Here is a 22,574-nt window from a genome sequence, read left to right on the forward strand (position 1 = left end):
TAAAAAAAAATAATAATAAAATAATTTCTCTTCAGGAATTTTAAGATTCTTACCCATGAACACAAGGAATTCAGTTATAAAAATACTAATAACAACCTATATTTTCCCCCTAAATCTAAAAGACCAGAGCAATAAAGATGACAGAAGAAATGTGCTTTGGCATGCATAGTTAATTACTTCAAACAGTTGGAAGATAAGCAGATACTACCCAGAGAGCCAAGGATAACTCAGAGACAGACAGGGACAAGGGACAAGAGACAGAGAGACAGAGAGAAGACAGAGACATGGTTTCTGGAAATAACAGACCAAACTCCCACACTGAAAAAACGAAAGCAAATATATCTTGATTAACAAAGTAGTTGCCTTTATTTGTCCTCTACTATCTATGCTACTTTTTTTTTTTTTAAAGCCCACCTTTTGGGGTTGGGGAGAGAGCTCAGGGCATAAGCACCTGCCTGGCAAGCATAAGGTCTTAAGTTCATTCTTGGATTTTAAAAAAAAGTCATTATCTCAATCCAAGAAAAAAACTGAAGTATTTTTTCTACAGTCTAGTTTCTAAGTTCTAGCAAGAGAGAACATACAAGCCAAGAAGGAATGCAAACAGAAAAATATCCTCAAAAGATAAAATAGAAATAGATGTATAAGAAGACAATTATAAATAATACACAGAGAATGATTTTCATCAAATAAGCTCAAAATTTCTGTTGCAGTGTTTTTGCAAAGCAAACATTTTAATACAGTACACAGATTTTTTACAGTATACATAATTTATAGGATTATTTTATAGCAGTCAGCCAAAGAGTCAAGCACAAAAGAATGCAGGAAATCTGTCCACAAACTAAAGAACAAAGAATTCAGCACAGGGCCTGGATACCACGGCAATCTGCTGCATGAATCCAGCTAAAAGACCTAGAGCTCATGACAGTAACCCCACAAATCCAACTGGAAGCCAAGAGCCTTTGGGGAAGGCCCAAAGGTCAGTGGTGAAAGCTAGAAAATCTGTGCCAGCAGAATGAAGGATCTGTGCCAGTAGGCTGAGGGATCTGCACTAGAGCCAAAAAGCCACACTAGCTTTGGTGCTCCTGAAAGGCACCAAAGCCATCCACCATGCCAATGATAATGAGAACAGCTTAGTCCATACCAGGAAAGCCAGCACAAGAAGATTCTCCAGGACAATGAACAGTGCACCATCTTCCCCTACAGAGCCAGGAAGTGATGCTCAAAGTAAGAACCAAAGCTCCCCAGAATGAACCACAGTCTTTCTCAGAGACTACAAGGTCCCAAGCTACTTTGAACATGAGAACAGCCAAGTTCATAACAGGAAAGCCAGCATGACAAGGTCCATCAGAAGAACCAACAGCACCTCCCCTCTTCCTCTCCAGTTCTCCTTGTTATGTTGTTGGCAACAACCCTCAGGGGGGTCTTCCACACCCAGCACCAGACTGGTTCAGTTCACGGTGTTACAAGATGACCACCAGTTGTCAGTTTGCCAAAGCCATGTACAAATCTTTACTTCAAAGGTTGATCACAAAACTTCACAGAAGCTACCAATATCAGGGATTCTGATTTTAGCTCCAGGAAAAAATACATAAAGGTGACTGCTAGTGGACTTCATAGGAATATAAAAATAGCACTATTATGTGTCAGCATTATCTGACAAAACTCTCTTGGCTGGGGTGGTTTCATCTGAATAAATCATCTATTTAAAGCATGACAGAAAGCTACACAGATAATTACAATTACCTTAACCATTCTGAAATCAAAATGACCGAATTGGGCTGGTGAGATGGCTCAGTGGTCTAAAGCACCTACTTAGAACAAACTTAGCAAAGCACAGCGACCGCGGTTCAATCCCCCAGCACCACATGCCAGCCAGCCCCGCCCCCTGGTGGGCTGAGCTGGCCACACACACACACACACACACACACACACACACACACAAATAAATTTTTAAAAAAAATTAAAATGACCGAACTATATGTGAACTCAGTGTTTGTTGAGTAACTATATCCATTAATTTCCTTCTCAACACAACTATCAGTTGTATTTAAGGAGAGTAAGTTCTTTTAAAGTGCAACAAATAACAGTGGGCACCTGTAATCCTAGCAATTTGGGAGCCTGAGGAGGAGGACCATATACTGAAGGTCAAATGGATATGTATAAAGACCTCTTACCAAACAAACTATTCAAACAGAAAAATGGGTCAAAATTATTACATCCAACAATTTCATTTTTAAATATACATATAACATTTAATGTCTCTCAAACCATGGATATACAATGTAGATGATTTTTTTTTCCTTTTTTTATTCTAGATCATTGCCTAAATGGTGGATCAAAAAAGTTTAGGGAACAGAGTTGTCTCTTCAATATTATGGGTTAGCCTAAAGAACACTGTTCTCAAACCCAGAAAAACTGGTGTTTTTAATAATTAATACACAGAAGTTTGAAATAAAATACAATAGCTCCTAGGATTTAGATCTAGGATGACCCCTAATGCTTTGTGCATCTGGAAGGAGACTGGACTTGCTATCCGATACTCACGATGTGCTCAGTGCTGACTTGCTCTTAGAAGATGGGCCGTGGTTTGAGGCAGATCACTGGAAGGGGGCCGGACCTGGAAGGGCATCTCTTCATCAGTTTCTCCTTTCTCTGCTTCCTGGCCACTGTGATTTGAGTAGCTTTCCCCTTCCAGGAGCTGTCATCTAATTTCAGCACTGAGCTTCCCTACCAGGCTGAAACATCTAAAAGTGTGAGCCAAAATAAAACTCTCTTTCTTTAAATTGTGGGTGTTGGGTATTTTGTCTCAATGATGGGAAACGAGACAACACCCCAGCCATGTGCAGTGGCACAAGCCTATAATCCCAGCACTCTAGGGTGGGGGGTGTGGGGGCTGAGGCAAAAAGATTACTAGTTCAAATTCACACAGGCAACTTATTGAGATCTGTGTAAAAATAAAAAAAGAGATGGGATGTAGCTCAATGTGAAGAACCTAGAATCAATCACAGAATGGGGGGAGGAGGGGGGACACTGGGAGGATACAACAGCCTATGATCACAAAAAGGGATTTATTCATAATTAATAGTTCTCCACACACTATTCACATTTACTAATTCTAGATAAGGTATAAAGGTTTTTGTTTGTTTTAAAGTATTCTGGATATACAAAGAAAACACAGAAAAAATAAATTTAAGTCTAATGCTCAAGATTTCTCAACTTGGTTGGCTAGATTAGCATTTCATCAAGTGTTTTCCCTGACCAGCAGTATGAGCATCTACTGAAAAATTCTAAGCAAAACAAATTCTTGAGCCCCAACTTATATTACTGGATCATAAACACTGAGAAGGCCCAGCAATTTCTGTCTTAACAAGCATTAGAACTGTTTGACTAAAATACAGATCTTGGCATTCACCAAAAACAAAATACGAGGTCAAAAGAAAAAGTCTCCATATGTTTTACCAATTCACTTTCTCTCTCTTTCCTAACCACATCCCCCAATGGAGACACTAACAGCCACTGCTTCTCTCCCTCTCCCTCCACCTCCCCCGCTTCTCTCTCTCCCTCTTCTCTCTTCTCTCCTCTCTCTCTCCTCAGCCAAAGTCAAGCACAAAAGAATGCAGGAAATCTGTCCACAAACTAAAGAACAAAAAATTCAGCACAGGGCCTGGATACCACGGCAACCTGCTGCATGAATCCAGCTAAAAGACCTAGAGCTCATGACAGTAACCCCACAAATCCAACTGGAGGCCAAGAGCCTTTGGGGAAGGCCCAAAGGTCAGTGGTGAAAGCTAGAAAATCTGTGTCAAATCCCCGTCCTCCTCCTCCCCTCCCCTCCCCGACACAAGTTCTCACTACTTAGTTCAGGCTGACCTTGAATTCACTATGTACCCAGGCTGATCTCAAGCTCAGTTTGACTCTCCTGCCATAACCTCTCAAGTGCTGGGATGGCATATACCTCCACCCCCAGCGGTCTTCTTTATTTGTACTTTTACCCAGATAACTCATGATATTCCTGAATTCATGTTTATTAGTCTAATCATGTATACTTCTTAATCTCTAAATTCTCACCTTGGAAAATTATTTGGGATAGTGTCTTAATATTACTCATGCCCCAATCTAACACAGTACTAATTAAATCAAACTTTTGAGGGTAAAGCTTAGACTAAAGTATCTTAGAAACTCCTCGCACAATTCTAGTACACAATCTCAACAGAAAACCACATGTCTACACTAAAGTGTTTCTGTCTTTCAGTATTTCTCAAAATATGAAATAAAAAAAAGTGGACATATCAGAATCATCAGGGGCACAGCTCCCAAACTGGTACTGAAAATAATCTCTGAAAGTATATATGACAATTTCCTTCATATCTATGTATTTACTTTTACAGTTACTTTTATTTCATTGCAAGCTGACTGAAATTTTTCACATATGCCAGTGAATTTCATTTTAATATAAGATTCTATTTGTCAAAAAGTCAATAAAAGAAAGCACTAAGTTATTGTACAACACAGAATAAACACTAAAAGACTGAAAGCCAATCAATTTCGATTAGCCTTATCACATGGCCCTACCCCAACAGTCCTAAATGAGAAATTTTGAGAGTAAGATCTAGAAATGTAAATTTTTAAAAGTACACAAGTTAGTTCTTATATACTAAAGCTCAAAGAGATGTTCTAATAAAAAATTTGAGCCTTTTGCAACTAAGAAAACAAATGTTTGGTATAAAGAAGCCCTTCTCATTCCATCCATTCTGATAAGACCACTTCCTGGTATCACAGAAGAATAACCCCACTATATCTCCTGGATGGGGAAGAAATAGCTTCTATTTCAAGATTTACATGCCCTGCTGACCTTCCAGTCCATGCTTATACTGCAAGTTATAAAAGCCACGATTTATTCAAATTTTAATCCCTTCTTTCCACTCTTCTCATCTGCCTTAGCAAAACTCCCTATTCTGGACATCCTTAGCAAAATACAACAATCTCTTGTCCCATACTGATTTGCTTTTCCTGGCACACTCTGAAGTTAATTCTTGAAAATGTCAAAATACATGGCACAATCTAATCAATCCAAGATACATTTTTCAAGTTCCAATTAAGCATCCTCTGAATTACAAATGGATTGTTATTATGGCATGGTTACAAACCACCTCACTACACCAAAGATGACAAATAGATTTTGGTTACTATTCTAAATCTTAGCCAATGGGTCTCAACCTTAATTTCACATTAGAATTACTTGAAGAGCTTTCAAAAATCCCCACATAATAAATATAATACCCTAAGCCTTATAACAACCAATGCCTTTCAAATGAAATTAAAGAAAATACTACTTTCTACAATTAAATAATAATGCCAATACAACATACCAAAACATGACAAGCAATAAAAGCAGTCCTACAAGGGAAATTTATAGCAGTGAATTCTCACATGAGAACAGAGCAACTTCAAAGAATTTAATGTTAAACTTCAAGGTTTTAAAAAGAGCAAGTTAAACCCAGAGCATACACAAGAGAGGATATTATAAAAAGCAGAGCAGAAATTAATGCAATTGAGACTAAACAATATAGAATCAATAAATAGAAAAGTTGGTTCTTTGAAAAATTGAATTTGAATTAGCCAACCTTATCCAAGGAAGAAAGGAAGGAAGAAAGGAAGGAAGGAAGGAAGGAAGGAAGGAAGGAAGGAAGGAAGGAAAGAAAATCCATGAGGGGAGGGAAAGGGAGGAGAAGGGACAACTCCATACTTAGATACCTTATCTTTGACAAAGGAGATAAATAGTTCAAACAGAAGTTCTGGGGAAACTGGCTTTCCACATGCTGAAGATTAAGCCAGGATCTATATCTCTCAACATGCATTAAATTAAAACTGAAACAGGTCAATGATATAAATATAAAATCAGGGCTAGGTATGGTGGCTTACACCTGTAATCCCAGCACAAAGGAGATAAGGCAGGAGGATCCGAATTCAAAACCAACCTAGGCTACAAAATGAGCTCAAGATCAGCCTGAACTGCATAGTGAGATTCTGTCTGAAAGACAATAAATAAACAAACAGGATAAGTAAAACTCTTGAAGATATAGGTGTAGGAAAAGACATTTAGACAAAATCCCAATCACACAGGATACATTACAAAGAAAAACTGGGATCTCTTTAAAAAGCTTTTGCGCAGCAAAAGAACCCACCAACAAAATGAAGAAGCAACCAACAAAATGGGAAACATTTTTACCAGCTATTCCTCAACAAGACTAATAGCTAGAATACATATTTAAGTGAAAAAAATCAAACAACCCTAACATTTAAAGACAGAATCCAAAAACAAGCATCAGGCCAGCCAGATAGCTTAATAGATGAAAGTGCCTGCTTGGGCAGATGCAAGGACCTAGGTTCAGTCCCCATCTCCTGAGTGCCATGCTGACCCACCCCCCCAGGGAGTGCCGAGGTGGTGATTGAGACCGGGCGTGGTGGCATGCGCCTGTAATCCCAGTGCTTTGGAGGCTGGAAACAGGAGGATCACTAACTAGACCCTGTACTAATACATAAAAATAAAAAATAAAATAAAATAAACAAAAATTGGCATCTAAAATGAACACATGCTTCTCAGATGTGAAATGTATAAACATTTCTCAGATGAATTAGTACAAACAGCAAAATATAGGGAATAATGTTCAAATTACCAGTCATCCAAGAAATGTAAATGAAACAACACTAAGATTCCATCTCACTCCAGGGTGACTATTTATCAAGAAATCAACCAATAACAAATTTTGGTGGGGCTGTAGGGAAGAGCAATCCTTCTCCACTGCTGGTGGAAATGTAATTGATGTAACCACTATGGAAATCACTACTTCTCAAAAAACTGAAACTAGAGGTTCCACGTAACCCAGCTATTCCCCTTCTTGGTATCTTCCTAACAGTTAAAAACATCATACCACACTGATATATGTACATCCATGTTGATAGCTGCACAATCTGTACTACCTAAATCTTAGAAACAGCCGAGATGCCCACCAACAGATGAACAAATAAAGAAGATGTGGTTTTTATATACTTTATGGAGTATTATTCTGCCATAAAGAAGGATTCATGAGACATTTCTAGGTTAAATAAATGCACCTTGATACCACATTTTTAAGTAAAATCAAGACACATATGTGTAAATACTACATTGTTGCTGTTGTGTGAGAAACCAAAAGTATATTAAGGACCAAAATGGTAACAGATATGGGGAAGTAGGAAAAAAAATGTTACAATCAGAAGGGGAACAAGGAAGGGGGAAGAGAAGGAAAGAAAAAGGGGGGAAAGAGACTAAAAGGGAAAAAATGGAAACAAAGCTTTTGTAAATAATGAGAGGAAGAAGGATTGAAGGGAGGGGAGGGTAATGGGGGAAAAAGAAGAATCAAGATATATTATATACATATACAAATTTCCTGTGATGAATATGAGTATCAATAAAATTAATACTTTTTAAGCTCCACTGAAAATCATGCCCAGGGACTTGGGAGATAGCTCAATGGCACAAGCACCTACCTGGCAAACCCAAGGTCCTAAGTTTGATTCTCAGCCCCACATGCCATGTCAACCCTACAACCCTGGATATGCAGGTGGAGTTTACTTATAATCCCAGCACTCACGAGGTTGAGACAGGAGGATCACTGCAAGTTCGAGACCAGCCTGGGAGCTACAAAGCTGGCCCAAACAGCATAGCAAGACCCTATGTTTAAAAAATAAATAAATGAATGAATAAATGATGCCCAGAATTAAACTGAATAACTGCATCATGTGAGGTTGAGGATGAAACTTTTGAGCTTTAGTTTTTCAAAAACAATTTTCAATCATACACACATGCAGCTAATACTGAGAACCATCAAACTAAGCTCAGCTAGAAAAATTCCAAGATGCATTTAGAGACACTCTATTGATGGGCAGACATACTGGCCATTCATGTACTACATTCTCACAATCAAACACAGGAGATTCTCACTTTGGGGAGCTAAAGCAGACTGCTTCAACAGTGTAGCATCTGCGGATGCATAAGGACATGATCCCACCATTTGGTGTAGACAGACAGCAGGATACATTTATATAAACACTACTTAACATAGACCACCATGCATGTGCTTGGTTACAGTACACAAGAATGTAAACCTTAGTAATAGCTAACATGGATAATGTTAGAGATGGCTGATGTCTGCTCTACATGCTTCCTTTTCTTTTTTATTGGTACAGGGTCTCACTATGCAGCTCGGACTCAGTGAGCCTCCTGTTTTCAGCCTCCCCAGGGCAGGGACTACCGGTCTACACCCAGCATGCACAGGGGCAGGGCCAGCACAGCATATGGTGCCAGGGATCAAACCCCAGGCCCTGTGTTTGCCTAAGCAGGTGCTTAGTCCATTGAGCTATCCCACTAGCCCTACTTGCTTCCCTTTTCGTTGGGGAACTCACCCACTAAAATATATTCACCCTCCCACCCCAACACTAACCAAACACTGAAGTATCAGGAGAAAATATTACAAATTTCAATACCGTGCTCGCTTCGGCAGCACATATACTAAAATTGGAACGATACAGAGAAGATTAGCATGGCCCCTGCACAAGGATGACACGCAAATTCGTGAAGCGTTCCATATTTTTGAACTTAACAAAAAAAAAAAGCGTATACAGATGAATGTCCATTTTGTATCTGTGTATTCAAAGTGGTTAGGATAGATATATAGTTACATTCCCTTAATGAATAGATGATTTGTTCTAATGGTGTTTGTAAATAGGATATCATGTCCGCATCTTGTACAGCAATTAACCACTAGGAAGAATGTATGCAATGTCTTAATTATTGAAACTGTCCTACCAATTTGGTTTGAAACTATCTCATTGCTATTTGTTTATCAATAAAATTATGGGGGAAAAAAAGTAAGGTGATATTAATATACTGAGCTGTAAAAGGCTCAAGTCAACACCTTCTGTAACTGCCAGTCTTGTGTATAACCCACTAGTAGTATAGACTACTGCACTATATTGGATTACTCTGCTGAATTCGTGCATCTACAATATATGAATGGCAATGGAATACATATTTCTGAAAAAAGTAAACAAAAAAGGGGATATAAATGGACCATTTTGTAGTGGAAAAAATATATCTGTATATACAAAATAGCATAAATATGCAGCTATTTTCTCTTAGTTCAATGAGAAGGTTTTGAACTAAAAGTGTTTAGACAGGATAACATGTCTGCATGTTGTACTAGGAACAACTACTACAAAGACACATACAATATGCAATGTATTAATTATTGTAACTATACTACTAACCTGTTTTGAAACTATCTCATTGCTACTTCTTTCTCAATAAAATTATTAAAATATAAAAAAAAAACAAATTTCAATACCAATGAAAGTAATACAGAACTACTTATTTATATTTACCTTATCGCTTCTCGGCCTTTTGGCTAAGATCATGTGTATATTTACCTTAATCAGGGTATTCTGTGACCAAATCATAAATAGTATTCATTTACTCGGACCTGAAAGGTATTTCTAAAAACCAACCATCGTATCTCCAAACCTGCACAATAGTTTTACAGAATTAAATTGGCTTAGATATATAGATACAATTTTCTTTAGAGCCTCAAATGATGTCATCTACAGTGTTTTCACTAATGATCATGAATTTTCCTAAGCAAAGAAGTTAAAATGGAGAGACAAGCCAGACATGGTACTTCACACATACTGCAGCTATTTGGAAGGCTGAGGTAAGCAGATCACCTAAAACTAGCCTAGGAAAACACAGGGAGGCCACATGTTATAAGGGGGGAGATAGACAAATACTATTATATATGTAGTGTGAAGTACATTCAAATGTAAGTTCAAATTCAATACTACACATCACAAGTTCAATTCTTTTTGGAGTCTTGGTGATACAAATCCATGGCATGACTATATTCATGATAGTTGGACTGCAATTTGATATAATCTCTAATCATGTAAAACTCAAATTTAAAAATCTATTTTTGTAACAAATGTCACTTTAAACATCAACTGAAAAGTATACTTTTAAAAAATTCACTTCACTCCATGTAAAAAAGAAATACAGTAACACTGTGTATTTAATTTTAGGAAGATACAATTTTTCTAACAAATGAACACTTGGCACAAGGAGAGTTGTATCTATTTCCTGCCATAAATGCCAGGAGAAAGTACATCCAATTTCAAGTTCCTTTGAAGCCAATGAGTTGGCAGAACACAGACAGCCAAAAATGGGGAACACATGGTATTCATTCTGTGAAAGAAATCAGCAGTGAATTACAACCAGGAGGGGAAGCCATCTGTCACAAAAAGAGATGACAGTACTTAACAATGACTGTACAGGCTACCTCAACCTGGGCAGAGTCAAGTTTCACAGTTTCCTGGCTAATTCTTATGAGTAAGAGTTTTCCAAATTATTAGTGTCAAATGGACAAGAGAAAGAAAAATCAACCCTGAAAGCCTATGCAGAACAATGACACAGCAGCAAATACAAACCACAAATATAAAAAATTAGAAACTGGCCAATATTTTCACAAATTCAATTTCCTCTTGCAGAGGAAACATTAGCAATTGTCTATACGGTGCTTATAATCCATTAATGTCTACTCATGATTTCAAAATGAAGAAATCAACTTTCTAAATATCAAGGTAAAAGCTGGACGTGGTGGTACACGCCTGTAATCCTAGAACTCCAAGAGGCCAAACCACGAAGACTCATGAATTAGAGGCCAACCTGGACTACATAAATGAGTTCAATGCCAGTCTACAATACACAGGAAGACCCTGTCTTAGAAGAAAAAAAAAAAAAAAAAAAGCCCAAACAGTATACACAATCAACACATAAAAGTCAGTAACACTCCTATACACCAATAATGAATACACTGACAAAGAAAACAGGAAAACAATACTCACGATAGCTTCAAATAAATTGGGTCGGCCAAATAGCTCAGGGGATTAAAGACCCTACAAGCAGGCCCAGGGGCCAGGGGTTCAATCCCTAGAGCTGCTGGTCCCACCCCTGGGGCATGCTAGACCGCAATTGAGAATGGGTGTGGTGGCGCTTGCCTGTAATCCCAGCTCTTAGGAGTACTATCTATTAGTGAGACCCTGAACACCCTGTAGACCCTTCCCTAAAATACAAAAAATAAATAAATAAATCCAGTCTTTAAAAAAAAAAAAAAAATTACCTAGGGATCTACCTAATCAGGAATGTGAAAGACCTCTGTAATAAAAATTACAGGACTCTGAAGAAGGACATTAGAAAATTGAAAAACATCTCATGTTCTTGAACTGGAAGAATATCAATAAACTGGTAATATTTCCAAAAGTAATATACAAATTAAATGCAATCCCTAGGAAACACAATCCTTAAATTCATACGGAACTGGAAAACATCCAGAACAGCCAAAGCATCCTGAGCAAAAGGGCAAAGCATAAAAATAAACATAATAAAGTTTACGTATGAAGATAGTGAATAAAGTGATCACCAAGTCAACAAGTGTAATTTATTATCAAAAGGATACTGAAGTCAATACATGATTCACAAATAACAGATTTATCTATTCAGCAGTTCAATAACTAGGTTATTTCAATCAACAAACCTCTGGGAGAATCCACTGAGTCAAATAAGCAATTAACATTGAAACCAATTACTCAGTGATAACTTTTCAGGACAACTACAGAATAAGGCTACATCCCTCTTTCCTAAAACAAAAAGGGAAAGACAAAGAATATGTTCAGTGACCTGACGCCTGTTTAATTCTTTCCTGGACAGTCTGTACAGAGCTAATGGTAGAGGTACACTACTGTGCTGGAATCAGCTTTGGCTGTTTAACAGCTGTGTGACAAATTACTCTGTCTAAACTTCAGCTTTCATTTCAACAAAATAAAAACAATAGTACCTACTTTACATGTTTGTTAGAATGGCTGGTAACAGAGACACCACAGAACAGGTCCTGTTTCTTTGCAAACACTATGCAAGTGTTGGCTATTATTCCTTATTTTGCTATCTAAACCAAACGCCAACACGCTTTCTCTATGAAGGGCCCACAACCTCGAAGCCCATTGCCAAAGCCTCTGCAGAAGCCACCACAGTTCCCATGCCTGGGACCCCGAGGCCTTCAGCCCCTCCCGCTGCATCATCCCGCACTTGGTGTTTCCCAGAAAACCGAAGCTCAATAAATATTTTTAACAAGTATCTACATGTCATTCAGTCGTCCTTTGCTGGCTTTGTAAGCAAGTATCTTTCACTGCTAGAGATGAGGTTCAACCAAGTTCCTCTCTTAATTTTCAATTTCTTCACTTACAAATGAAGACAATATCACTTATCCCCAAGTGTGTTGTAAAGATTAGAAATGATGTAGCATATGAAAGTATCCAGGAACAGGTAACAGGAAACAGAGAAATAGATATTTTGCAAATGGAAAGGGGACCAGGAGATGGAAGGAGGGGCGTGGGAGGCAAGACAAAATAAGGTATAAAAGAATTAAGACTGACTCACATACACGATGACTCCCCAAGATCATTATGCATGTGAATGTACTAATAAAAATAAAAATTTAAAACAAAGAACGAATGTTCTGTATGTATTAATAACTACAATAGTATTATTCAGATATGCATTTGTCAACAATGTCATTGTGAGACATTTTCATTGACCAACTATTAACATTTCTTAAATGTTACAACACCAGATAAACAAAGAAATCATATGGAACATCAGATATAATGCTACATTTTAAATATTAGTGGGCTAAGGAATAATAATGTAAGTAGTATATAAAGTGACATACACTTATGTAAAATTTGAACTAAGTAAAAAAAAAAAGAGAAAAGAAAAGAACCATAGAGAAGCACAGCAGAAATTTATAGTTTAAAGTAGTAGACTAGCCAAGCATGATGGCACACACCTGTAATCACAGCACTCAGGAGGTTGAAGATAGAGGACCGTTGGAATTTGAGACCAGTGTGGGCTATAAAGTGAGTTCAAGGCCAGCTTGAACTGCATAGTGAGACTATGTCTCAAAAAGGAGAGGGAGGGAGGGAGAGAGAGAGAGAGGAAAAGAAAAGAAAAGCTCAGTGGCTTAAGCACCAGACAAAACAGTATCCCCCCAAAAGAAACAAAAATCAAACTCTATATTGCCTTGTGAAGTCTGTCCTATTTATAAAAGCAAACAGTTTAACTTATGTGTAGAATTTAGGGCCAAGCTAGCCATCCAGAAACCCTTTACCACAAAAAGAAAATAAAATTTTTTAAATGAAAAGAAGGGAGGGAAGACCTCAGGAAAAGGAAGGGAAAAGGAAAGAGAAGAACTTCCAGCAATCCTACATTCCTTTTGGAAAAACACAGTAAAATTCAGAGATGAGTCATTATGGAAATAAAAATGTTAAGTAATGAGCATCTATAATTGAAAAATCCTGCAAGCTAATTACCCTGTTCACAGTTCCTACTAACTCCTTCAGGAATATGAAGGCTGCACTGGCAGTGGTTAGTTGTCCACATGAAACTTAGTATCAGTACTATCTGCTTTCTGGCAGCAGATTAAAAGGTATATTTATACTCCAAAAAGTGTTAGAAAATATTTAACTTTTCATTCAACTAACATTCATTGCACAGTCCATTGGTAGTAGGCAGTCTTATCCAGAATTTTACCCATACTATCTTCTGTAATCTCATGTAAATACTACAATAGTAAAAATATCCTTATCTGAGAATTTACAGAATTTAATACAAAAGTTCTTTGCCCTCTGTAAGCAAGCTGTTACTTTAATACTTTGAAAAGAACTTTAAAAGTCATCTACTTCCCAACTTCAAAAGTGTCAAACATGGTTTCAGAAATCAATCTTAAATTTGAGCATTGTAATCAAGGTGAATAGCATTTGGGAGGCTGAGGCAGGAGGACTGCCATGAGTTTGAGGTCAGCTTGAACTAACAGCAAGACCTTGTCTCAAAAAAACAAAGAAGAGGGCTGGGGAGATGGCTCAGTGGAATAAGCACTAAGTACAGGGGCCTGAGTTCAATCCCCGGTTCCACAAAAAAAAAAGAGGTCGGCCAAATCGCTCAGCGAATTAAAGTGCCAGTAAGCAGGCACAGGAGACAGGCCTTCTGTGCCATCCCCGCTTCAAGGCAAGCTGAGATGGCAATTTGAGACCGGTTGTGGTGGTGTACGCCTGTAATCCCAGCACTTGGGAGGCTGTAAACAAGAGAATCACTACGAGTCCGATCTAGTAGTGAGACTCTGAACACCCTGTAGAACCTTCCCTAAAAATACAAAAAGAAATAAAGCAAGCAAGCAAGCAAAGTGGGTGAAGGAGATAGTTCAGCAGCATAAGCACCTGTCTGGCAAGCAAAAGGTTCTGAGTTCAAACCCAGGTATCAAGCAAAAAAATAAAAAAATATGTATCTTTGAAATATGGAACTTTCTAAGAATCTGTTACCACTTAAGTAGACTGTTTTTTTTTCTACTTCATCTCTTTTAAATGCTCTGTACCATACATGTGCACCACAAATATTGTGTGTACCATAAATTTATATGTATTATCATTTCAGTAACATGCTTTTGTAGTGACATACAAAATAAACCTCCATGAAACTATAGAATAGGAAAGACTAGAAATACTCATAAAGTATGTTTTTCTTCTAAGAAGGCTGTACGTTTTCAAACTTTCTTTCCCATGAAGAGACAAGCTGCAAGAACAAGTCATTAATTATTCAGTTTATTATGAAAGTGAGAGCTCAATTTTAAGGTGTCCAAATACTGGCAGGTAATTATTTTACTCTGCTCTCATGTAAAGGCTTTTATGTCTGAGGAACACAAATGCCTTCTTCGCTATCCCATTAAGTTTTTCTTTTCTTTTCTTTTTTTAGTGTATTTGTACAGGGTCTTGCTATGCAGGTTGGAGTTGTAATGACCCTCCTGTTCTCGCCTCCACAGTACTGGGATTACAGGTGGGCACCACCACACCCCCCCGCAAGCTGGTAGCCAGGCTGGTGCACACAGAGCCATTGAGTCTGGGTGTGATGGCACATGCCTGTCATCCCAGCACTGGGGAGGTTGAAAGCAGGAGAATCACTATGAGTCCAGGGTGCACAGTGAGACACTGTACCAAATACATTTTTAAAAAGTCTGTAATTAAGATTTTTTTGATCATTGACTATATAAACGATATGTTACAGTTTATTCAGAATTGTGAGATTAAGGGTTTTGGATGGATCAAGCATAGCAGCACATGTGTATAATCCCAGCTACTTGGAGGGGTGAGCCAGAAGCACTGAGTTTGCAGCCAACCTAGGCAATGTGAAAACACCCTAGTTAAAAAAAAAAAAAAAAAAAAAAAGGTTAGCTATTTCTCAATATTATTCCTTTTCCTGGTCTAGGACAACAGTATAAAACAAGCGCAAAAGTGCCACAATTAGCTGTTCATAGATAATATTTGGCTAAGCATAGTATTACAGCATTTTTAAAAACTTTAATTGCATTGTACTTAACATTATAAACCTCCTGTAAGCATTCACTTTATTTCAAAAAAAATGGGATTTAAAATTGTGTAAGATTTAAAATTTATTGAGAAATTGGGAGAATTTAATTATCTTTAAACAAAAGCTTAAAGTCCCTTTAAGCTTAAAGGGATGACAAAGGCACTGTAATATATTCCTCAGATACAAATCAAGTAATAAAAGAGTATAAAATTTTCCACAAGAGTGGGGTGATACCCACTGCCTGCCAATATTTGGACTCCTTAAAACTACACTCTCTCAGGCCAGGGAGATGGCTCAGTAGAATAAGCACTTGTCTGGCAAGTGCAAGGGCCAGAGTTCAATCCCTGGTTCCAGAAAAAAAAAAAAAAAAAAAACTGCACTCTCATTTTCAGAATTTTGCAATGCTTTCTGATAGCTATTTTGGTAACACACATTCCCACTGTCTAGAAATCCTCTTCTTTTTCAGAGCAAAATAACATTGCTCACAAAATAATTTCTAAAATATGCGTTCAATGAGGAGGGCAAGAGGGACTTAAGGGAGGATAGCAGAATGGGAAAAAGAAGAATCAAGTTACATCATGTACAGATACAAATTCTCTATGATGAATGTGATCATTATGTGTATCTAAACTGTACTCATGAAATGTGATTTAAAAAGTAAAATATGCATTCATTCTTCAAAAATTTAGATTCTCTTCTATTTTGAATTATGGATGAATATGATTATAGGGAATAGCCTCTAGACACTGGAAAATGTATTAGTTTGGAAGTAAATATAAGCAAAAGTTTATCAATATATCCTGTCCCTTTAATTATTTCACAGTAAAAACTGGCTAAATGATGAGAATGAGGAATTCTTTCCATAATACCGCAATAAAGACAGTACTGATTAGCCAACTACAACAACTAGGGCCTGCTTAAGGCAGCCCACCCGAGGAACCTCTGTCAGGATTGAGAAATAGATGCTATCAATGGCCGTTTCAGTTATTTTTCTATTACTATTACCAAAGAAACAGTATAAACTCAACAACAGAGAGCTTTGTTGATGTCATAAACCATAAAACATTACTTTAACAGTGAACAGAAGCGAGAAGAAAGCTTTAGCTAATAGGGCCCCAGCCAAGGACGTTGCAGCAGCCTCCTGCCAGTAGAAGACTTCTCTAGAAGTCCATAAATGTAAGAGTTCCACCAGGAATAGCCCTTAGCCTACCAGTGACTACAAACCTTTGGCAAGTGTGTCACACCAGACTGTCTGTATCATTGGAAGTTCTAAAAGATGTGCCATCACTGGCCTGGACAGTCACCTTCCTATGGTCCCCCTCTCCTCAACAAGCCTCTGAAGAGGCAAAAATCATTGGTGCATCCTATACTGTTGTATCAGAAAAAAAGCACTAAAGAACTAGCTGAGATGCTACTTTTCAATAGAAACATTTAACTTCAAGACTGAGCTAGTGCTAGGCATGGTGGCACAGTCTGCAATCCCATGCTTGTGAGGCTGACGTGGGAGGACTGCCAGGAGGCTGAGCAAGCCTGGGCTTCAAAGTGAGTTCAAGGCCTTGCTAAACTACACAGCAGCACTCTAGGGGCTGGTGGGATAGCTCAGGAGAATAAAGTGCCTGCTTAGGCAAGTTTATGCAAGCACAGGGACCACAGTTTGATCCCTGGTACCACATGCTACACCAGCCCCACCCCCAGGGCAGGTTGAGCAGGCCAGGCCAGAGTCCCGGCATAGGGGCACATGCCTGTAATCCCAGTGCTGCGGAGGCTAAAAGCAGGAGGATCACCATGAGTCTGAGCTGTGAAGTGAGTCGCTTCAACAACCAAATACATAAAAAAAAAAAAAAAAGGACTCTGCCTCTAAATAAATAAATAAAAGGCTGGACTAGAATCCTATAATTATTAGATTGGGTATTAGACAGATATTTCCTCAAAAATTAACAAAAGGAATTTACCACTTTAAACACAGTAATTGACAGTATTTCTTCCCATGATAAAATATAAGCTCTCAAGCAAACAGAACTTTGGAAAAATTCATTACCTAACTAATGACATCTCACCAATACTTAAAAGACCTTTCTGATGAAATACATGATGATATTAATATATTTTTTTAAATTTGTCTAATAAAATATATCAACTTTTGGAACTTCTGCAGAATTTAATGAACCAGCATTTTCCAAAAGACCAACACACAGTGTTATAAATCCAGATGAAAGCAAATGTATTGTACACCCTATAAGTGTAAAAAATCCATCAAGATACACAACACACCAATGCATTTTAATATAACAGAGCATGAAAGATGGGGTGTGGTGGCCCACATTTGCAATCCCAGCATTCAAGAAACTGAGGGAGGAAGATTATTGTGAGTTCAGTACCAGCCTGGGCTACAAAGTGAGCTCAGGAGCAGCCATAACTGCACAGCGAGACCCTGTCTCAAAAAGACAAGAAAAGAAAAGAAAAAGAAAAAAAAAAAAAGAAACAGTATGGAAAGTTCACTGGTAAAATTTTAATTTTGATTTCACAGTACAATTAAGAAAATACCACTTACAGGCCCTATATTTAAACCCCAATAACACACACACAAACACACACACAACAACAACAACCATTTCTACCACTTACAAAGTCAAAATGTTCAGAAAATCAATTATTTTTCTTTCACTGTCAGTGACTGAACCCATACTAGGCCAGCATTCTATCACTGAGTTAGTTCCAGATGCTGCAACTAAATTGTATGGTTGTAAACCTCAGGAAGTCTACTGAAAAACTACTGAATTTCACATTTAAACTTGAGAGGCTGGGGTGATAGCTCAGAGGCATAAGCACCTACCTGGCAAGCACAAGGACCTGAGACTGATCCCCAGCCCCACATGCCATGCAGTATCCTCAGCCCAGGATCCCAGGGCGTACCATCTCAGCCCCGGATGCTGGCTCCCACCGTGCAGTTCTGGCGCAGCATATGCCTGTAATCTCAGAACTCAGGAGGTTGAGCCAGGAGGCTCTCTGCAAGTTCCAGACCAGCCCCGGGGGGCTATGAAAGTGAGCGCAAAGCCAGTCCAAACTGCATAGTGAGACCCTGTCTCAAAAAAATAAATAAACTTGATATATTTTATGGTATATAAATTACACCTTAATACAGCTTTTTAAAATGCTACTTACTGAATTGAGGTATGGTTTGAAAAAAACCTGCAGTTACCTGAACACTATCTTTTCCATATACATATTTATGAGATCTATTTTCTACTTAAATTAAAACAAACTGCAACAGACCAAATGCAGAAATATATTGGGTTTTTTCTTTTCAGAAATACATTGGAATCAGGTGTCTTCTGTTATGCCAAACATTAAAGAAATATGCAATCTATTTTTCACTTAAAAATGTTAATTATGTTAATGCATTTTAATGCAAAAAATAAATTTTTAATTCAATTTTAGTATTTAACATGAGAAATATCATCCTTTAACATATGAGAAATGTTAAAAGATACAGCTGCCTGGGCTCCTTAATTTTTGAGCCCACAAAGTTTTAAAACTGCTACTACAGAGAACCATTGCAATGACAGACACACCAAACACCAGGGCAATTACCCAAGGCAGCTCCACAGCTTAGGAGGTCCCACATACCGCACATTGGGATGTGCGTAAACCACCAGCCAGTGTTAAAAGATGGTACTGTGTGTGCATCAAGACTAAACAATTAGCCGTTTGTCCTCCCTTTATAAAATTAAGCTGGAGCGTTATCACTTCAATCCAGTATTTTCCATAAACTATCAAAATATAACAGAACTCACCATGAGTATCTTAAGAAAAACTGGAAAAGCAAACACACAGAGAAGGAAGTCTTGATAAACATTATTGGCTGCACTATGGAAAAATAATAAGAATAAATTTGTATTGCGAACTAACTTCCCAACTCCAGAAAGGAAAAATATTCTTAGAGATGCATATGGCAGCACAAAATCAGTCCATAAAGCCATTTCTAACTTGGTTTAAAAGAGAACAGAACATTTTCAATAACAAAATTAATCATTTCCTCTGAAAGCACATTTTCTGCAACAATTCTTTTTTTGCAGAAATTCATTCCTAATTCATCATACAGAAACACATGATCTCCAATGAACTTGTTAACTCAAACTGTACTTTAAAAGGTAAATCATATCTCAAAATAAAAGTCACAAGAATAAGGAAATGAGGCAGGAGAGAAGGCCAGAAGAGATAAAACAGCAGGGGAAGACTGCAGATGCTTCCTAAATTTCTTCTCAAGTATCATTCTACCAGCCAGGTTTTCTGGAATATTGAATGACTTAGAAAAAAGAGCTACCAGAAGTATATCTAACGTCCCAAGGGACTACTTTTAGTGATAGAGAAGCATTACTGTGAAACTGACTGTTACACCAGATGAATACAACTTTTTTAGAAAATACTATACATTCTCCAGGGATCTAAAACCCAAATATTTGCAGTAATTTTCCTAGATGGCCCTCTAAAAAATTATGAAGAAAATCCTCTTCGTACACAGCTATCAAATATACACAATACAGTGAAAGTGTCATAAATCTTCTTATAATTCCTTCAGTTACTTATAAAGTATGATTTCTAGACACATCCAGTAATCTGGGCATTCAGAGTACACATGCATGCCATGTGGTATGACTTTAAAAAGTAAAGCAGACCTACCTAGATCAAGATTACCATCACTAAATTCATTTTCTGGTTTCTTCTACATAAAAGAAAAGTCTTCCAAATAATATTTGAATTGTAAATGAGCAAACCCCTAAAGACAACTCTATTTCACTAACATGAAATCACATACTAGAGCTGACACTGCATAAAACTCAGCATGTATAAGGTCCTGTGTTTCATCTCCAGCAACTCAAAAGAAAAAAAAGAGTCCTCTCCAAAAACTACACAAGGTCAAAGACACTAAAGTGTCCTGCCACCCCAAAAATTAAGCAGAATTTACTCTGAATTTCAATGAATATGCTATAAAATAAGTACTAATAAAATAAGGAGCCGTCAGTAGATTAAAGTGCCTGCAAGGGGCCGGGGAGATAGCTCAGTGGAGTAAGCGCTTCCCTGGCAAGCACAAGGGCCTGAGTTCAACCCCTGGTTCCAAAAAAAAAAAAAAAAAGCGCCTGCAAGCAGGTACCAGGGCCAGGGAATTGATCCTTGGGCCCGCCGTGCTGGCCCCACCACCAGGGTGCGCTGAAGACAGCAATTGAGACTGGGTGTGGTGGCTAGTGCCTATATTCCCAGCTCAAGAGGCTGTAAACAGGCGGATCACTATGAGTCTGATCTAGTAGTGAGACCCTGGACACCCTGTACAGCCTTCCCTAAAATACAAAAATAAAATAAAATGAGCCAGGGCATTCAGGAGGCTGAGGCAAGAGGATCACTGAGAGTTTAAGACCAGCCTGGGCTACAAAGTGAGCTCAAGGCCAGCCTGAGTGAGTCCCTGTCTCAGAAAGACAAAAAAAACAAAAAAAGAACCAGGGGCTGAATTCAGTGATACAACACTTGCTTAGCATTCCTGAGGCTCTGGGCTCAATACCCAGTATTAAAAAAGGAGAAGAGATAGGAGGAGAGAAAACAAGGGGAAGGGGGAAAGGGGAAAGAGAGAGAGAAGAGAAGGAAGGGAGAGATGGCAGGACAAGAAGGGAAGAAGAGGAAGAAGAGGGGATAAAAGCAAAGAACTAAATTTGACCCATAAAATTCTCACAAGGTATTATGAAAATAGAAGGAAATATTTGGTTAGATGCTGGTTAGGATAAAATGAAAAATATCATTTATCTAAAGCTTTATTAGCTCTGCAATTCCAATCACAGAACTGGATTTCCATTCTTCTCAAACATACACTAATGCCTTCCTGAATCTCATTTTTAAAAAAAAAAAAAAAAAAGCATTCCTTATTAAAATATGTATTGTGCTGAGTGTGGTGGTGCATGCCTGTAATCCTAGCATTCAAGAAGCTGAGGCAGGAAGATGGCTGGGACTTTGAAACCAGCTTGGGCTACATAGTGAGTTAAGGCCAGCATGAACTGCAGACCCTGTCCCCACTCCCCCCAAAGAAGGTATTGTTCTAATTCAGTTATTGCAGAGTTCAGTAACCAAAAAAAATGTAAGACATAAAAACAGATGGGTATTTTTATTTTAGAATTAATCTTATACAAGGACTCCTATAACAATAAGCCATTTGTATCAGGCAATTCAAAGGAAGTTAGTTTTTAACATTTGATAGGATTTTAGAACTAGATCCAATCAGTACAAACACTTAGAATGGACCCAAAATATATAGCATCAAAATGAAATATGGAAATTTATTTAACTACTATAAATTCTATTAAGCCAATCTTTTTAAAAGAGGAAGATGTCCAACTTCTGAGGACTACTGCGGGCAAATGAGGGCAGTGTAATCAGGGCCCACTGCTGGCTTCCTATAATCTATTAATTAGCATTCTCAGTCTCTACTGTCTCAGTGCAGTATTTTAGTTTAAAATTGTACTCTTTGTTGTCTGAACCAAAGACATACAATTTTAGGATTGTGTACTAACTATAGCAGGCACATGAAGAACAGATTCCCACCAGCATTGATATTTGTTAGGGCAAAGAGCAGAATCTAGCTAAGGTGATGGTCATCATTTTTCAAGTTTTTTGACATGAAAATCCAGTGAACTGTTTCTCTTGCACTAAAGTGATAAGTATCCACAACTGTCTTTTCAGAAGATTCAAATATTTTTCTTTTGAGGGTAGCTTTGAAATTGGAAAAGACACCACCCTGATCTTTTCCTATAACTTGTAGTCACAGAAACAAATGCCTCAATCATTTTTGACACCAACAAGCATGCCAATCACTTCTCAAAAAAAGTCATTTCTAAGTCACCTGATGATAAAAACCATCGTATCCATGAACATACTTTCAGCATCATCAGAAAGCTAAATAACTAGCTAATACAATATAACCAATAACACCAAAATCATTCTAAATGTTATGTATACATACACACACAAACACATATATACACACACAGAATCTATTCGTGAAATGTAGAGCTTTTAAATGGAAATTTTA

The 22,574-nt window shown here is 37.8% G+C and overlaps 1 protein-coding gene and 1 non-coding gene across 2 annotated transcripts in view; one reads left to right on the forward strand and one right to left on the reverse strand.

The window, feature by feature from the left end:
* Erc1 (ELKS/RAB6-interacting/CAST family member 1) overlaps positions 1-22,574 on the reverse strand; it is a 561,464-nt gene that overhangs the window by 467,600 nt on the left and 71,290 nt on the right. The gene's annotated exons all lie outside the window — the stretch shown is intronic.
* On the forward strand, positions 8,528-8,634 carry LOC111818849. The gene has a single exon (XR_002822730.1). It is a non-coding gene; the product is annotated as a U6 spliceosomal RNA (small nuclear RNA).

Source organism: Octodon degus, unplaced genomic scaffold (assembly GCF_000260255.1).
Source record: "Octodon degus isolate 3935 unplaced genomic scaffold, OctDeg1.0 scaffold00104, whole genome shotgun sequence".
Taxonomy (NCBI): domain Eukaryota; kingdom Metazoa; phylum Chordata; class Mammalia; order Rodentia; family Octodontidae; genus Octodon; species Octodon degus.